Genomic DNA, 4,742 nt, shown 5'->3' on the forward strand with positions numbered 1-4,742 from the left:
AACACAAAACATCCCAATGCTGAATCCGTACCATCGCTGTACTTGCAAATTACTCAATCGGAATTACACACACACAACATCAGCAGCAACATCGCCCTCTACTGAGAAGACTTGTCAGGAGCCTCCTGAAAATTAATCTTAATTACAAGCGTCACGGTGGCTCAGAGATGTTAACTTCCTCGCCAGGTAGACAGGAGGTCGTGGGTTCGATCCAGACCCTGACGCCTGCTGTATATTTGGAGTTTGCGTGTGTGTCTCTCTCTCCCCGTGGTCGCGTGGATTTTTCTCTGGGTCCTCCGGGGTCCCCCCCCTCCTCCACGTTTACAATCAATATCACGCGTTTCTAGTATTTGGCTGCTCTGTATTGCCACGTGATGATGATGAGGATGATGATAAGCCACTTCCGTTGAGCTGTCATTTGTGACCAGGTCGCTTCTGAAAGTGAGCTACATAGCTCAGTGGGCCTCACCGGGTGAAGTAAAGACAAAATATATAAATCTTGACTTTTTTCGTGATTGCAGGAATTCATATTGATAATTGGTTTTTACACTTTTATCTGGCAAACAAAACTGTCACCTATTTTACAAGGAGGCATGTTTGCATTGACCACAATACCTGCGGTCGGAACGCAAACAACGAACACAACTCTGATAATGTATGCACTGCCCTTGAAATTGATTGGTCCACACCCGAGACAGCTTTTTTTAGAGCCTAGTCTCACATGGTGTTGGACCAGATGACGCCAAAAGGCGCACAACTCACCATCAGAGTTTGAGAGCTCGGGTAAGCATTTACACCATTGGAACCTCCTTTGCCAGTAGCAAAAAAAAGGTGTCAGTTTTGTTTCCAGATAAAAGGGGTAAAAAAACAATTATTATATTTTGCTACTGGCAAAGGAGGTTCCAATGGAGGAATTCATATTCTTAGGGTCTTTCGATAAAGTCACGTAGATATGTTCAAAGAAAATAACAATTTTATTTTTTATTTTCTTTGAACCTATCTACGTGACTTCACCGAAAGACCCTCCCCACCCTCCCCACCCAGCCCCTCCCTCCCCACCCAGCCCCTCCCTGCACGACGGACACAATAATCCCCTGTGGGCTGGTGTAACCAAGAGGTTACTACCAGTAATATTCCGATAAAAGTATAGCTCGATACAAGTGATGTGCAACTTAGAACTAATCGATTAACCGATGCGGAATATGATCGGCGATGCGATTAATCGCGACGATTCAATAATCGATATGGGTAATAATCGATTATTTGGCGCTGGGTTTTGGTTTTACCGTCTAGCTTATATTCATGCTCCTTGACATAGGAATCGATGGCTTACGTCGCGTTTTCATACGTGTACACAATCTCCACACATTACCACTATAATGAGCCAATAATGTCTGTGTGTCACGCGTGTGACGTCACTCCACATGCCGCACCCCCCCCCCCCCCCGTCATTAATATTCATGAGCGGGTGGATTTTAAACTCACGCAGAAGGTCGAGCGGAAATTATTTTTTTTATTTCGCAAATTCGTTTTAGGGGGCGTCCATAAATGACGTCACGCGATTTTGGACGATTTTTGACCCCCCCCCCCCCTCGTCACACGGCGTCACAAAAAGTCATAAACCCCCTCACACGCTTCAAATCGCTGTAAACTATTGTCATTGTAGTGCGTATTTAATGTGGCGCTGCACTCTGATGTTGTAAGAGAACACATTTATTAAAACGTCTATTTATTAAAGTAGAACGTGCTGTCCATATGTATTTAAAGTTGCGCATTTTGATGTAACGTCACATTTCTCAACCCCCCCCCCCCCCCCTGGTCACACATCGTCACAAATGCCTGACCCCCCCCCCCCAGGTGCGTGACGTCATTTATGGACGGCCCCTTAAGTTTGACGTTTATTTTTTGAATGTGACTCTAATAAATAATTCTACGCAGCAACACAGTGGATTTGGTGTCTTTATTGATGTCTTCAGCACTCGAGACAAAGGGTAAGTCTAATGTTTGCGTCTACATTATGGTAAAATAGACATTTATTGGTGATTTTCCAGATATTGTATCGAATTCCAATTTATTTCAACCCTCGCGACCGAAAGCAGAAGAGAATAAAGTATCAGAGCAGTGAATTTGAACAAACTGAAGGTCAGTTATATACAGTTCTAGAGTCACAGGAAGTCAGATCTTTTATGACTTCGTTTTGTGCCAGATTCACTGCCATTAATACAATGCCACAGTGCAATGCAGTGAAGTGTTTGCTCACATACTTTCGTGCAAGATTCAATGCCATTAAATTTACGCAAGATACAATTATACTCTGCACTATGAGATCTCTTTTACCAGTGGCAAAATATAATGGTAGGTTTTTACCCTTTTAACTGGTACAAAACTGACACCTTAAAGGGTAAGAACCTACCATTACAATTATACTCTGCTCAATTTTTTCGTAAATATTACAGCTTCCGTCCTCAGATGTGCGAACAAGCTAGTCTTCAATAATTATCGTGCGCGTTTCGATGCGGAGATTGCGAACTTCACGTTCGATTAATCGACGCATTCGTCGTGGTCTTTGGCGCAACTAAAAAAAAACACCCTCGACAAAAATAATCGATTTTCGATCAAAATGAATCGATCATCGGCGAAACGAATCGATTTTCGATCTAAATAAATCGATTCTCGACTCGGGAACGCCTCTCCAACTCGTGGTCCTGGAGCCATTTCCTCAAACGAGAACAGCCTCAACTCAATCGCCACCTTGCGCGTGGCCCTTAAAGAGGCGACGTTTCGAGCAGTGGCCCTTAAAGAGGCGACGTTTCGAGCAGTGACCCTGCGCGTAGCACACGTTGATATGCTCGTCCACTCGCTTGCCACTGGATTAGAATCGAGCAGAGCAAAGTCGCGCTCTCTCTGTCACGAAGACCGAGAACTTCCACATTGAACCGTTCGGCTCCTGAACCCCAATATCGCTGGCGTCACACGCGATCACAATCAGACTGTTTATTGATATACTGGAGGGGAATCCGATGAGCTAGAAACCTCTGGGGGGGTGGGGTCACAGATGTTGCGGTCGATGTGTCCAGCGGTAGTCGTAGGCCGCACCCACAAACACAGCGAGGGCGGCTCCCCAGGGTGCCGCCATCTGCTCCCAACTCGCATCGCACGACCGCGATGGCGGTGAAGAAGATTGTGATGGTGGTGGTGAAGGTGATGGTGAAGGTGATGGTGGTGGTGATGGTGAAGAAGGTGGTGAAGATGACGATGGTGAAAAATATGGTGGTGGTGATGGTGATGGTGGTGAAGATGACTATGGTGATGATGGTGGTGAAGGTGACGGTGGTGAAGATGATGATGATGAAGGTGATGTTGAAGATGATGATGGTGGTGAAGATGACTATGGTGATGATGGTGGTGAAGGTGGTGGTGAAGAAGGTGATGGTGGAGATGATGGTGGTGAAGGTGATGGTGGTGGTGAAGATGACTGAAGATGACGATGGTGAGATGATCATGATGGTGAAGGTGATGGTGAAGATGGTGAAGGTGATGGTGAAGATGACGATGTTGATGGTGAAGATGATGGTGGTGAAGGTGATGGTGGTGGTGAAGATGACTGAAGATGACGATGGTGAGATGATCATGATGGTGAAGATGATGGTGAAGATGACGATGTTGATGGTGAAGATGATGGTGGCGCCATCACACAGCTCGATCACGGAGGCTGCTGCCAAACTTGAGGGCTGCTCGCACAGGGAGTAAAAAGGTACAGAAAAAAAGCGCAGCTCTGCAATATCGTGCTCCCCACACTGCTAGCGGATGGGCCTCCACGAACACGGAGATCTGGAGAATACCCCTCTGTAACTGAAAGAATCAACACGTTCGTCAATAACACCGTCGCCTTAATGTATACCAATTTATTTTAGACGTTACGGGCAATGACCGTTCTTCACAGCACGCACATTGTAACCCTTTATGTAATACAGTATCTATACCAATCTAGATCTGAAGTTTTATCAGTATCTACACCGTGATAGATCTACTCTATGTTAGCGTGTTATTTGGACCACTCTTGCACGCCGGCCAGACGTTTTGGAAGCACTTGGGAATGCAGTTCAGTTCGGCACCCACACTTTACCCCACCACCTGCCAATTGAACACCTGTGGTTAAAAATATAAAAAGTTTTTTTATTAACACTTTTTTTTTCTTTTTTTATCCCATCGGATTACACCAGGGTAAATACAGAATCTGATTCTGACTTAAGTGTAACTCGTTCTGCTGGCGTGGACAGAGGCGGTGTTGGGGCTGGGAATTTAAGGATGTCGCCTCCGCCCGTCGAGATGGAATCGCACCAACGACCTCCCTCTTTCGGTAAAGTCACGTAGGTATCGATAAAATAAATTCAACCACGACGTTTCGGGCGCAACACAAGCGTCCGTCATCGAGTGGGACAACCACAGCAATAAACAAATGCTGAAGTGGGCAAAAATGATGGACGCTTGTATTGCGCCCGAAACGTCGTGATTTAATTTATTTTATTTCTACCTACGTGACTTTACCGAAAGAACCAAAGAGTATGGATCCCTGCAGTCACGAAAACTTCAAATCTAAATTGACCTCCCTCTTGTTATACCGTAGTGGCCGCGTCTCAACACTGACGCCCTCTGTATTATATTTGGAGTCTGCGTGTGTCCCTCTTTCTCTCTCCGTGGTCGCGTGGATGTTTCTCCGTGTCCTCCACATTTCGCGATGG

The sequence above is a fragment of the Lampetra fluviatilis genome, chromosome 18 (genome assembly GCF_964198595.1).
Source record: "Lampetra fluviatilis chromosome 18, kcLamFluv1.1, whole genome shotgun sequence".
Taxonomy (NCBI): domain Eukaryota; kingdom Metazoa; phylum Chordata; class Hyperoartia; order Petromyzontiformes; family Petromyzontidae; genus Lampetra; species Lampetra fluviatilis.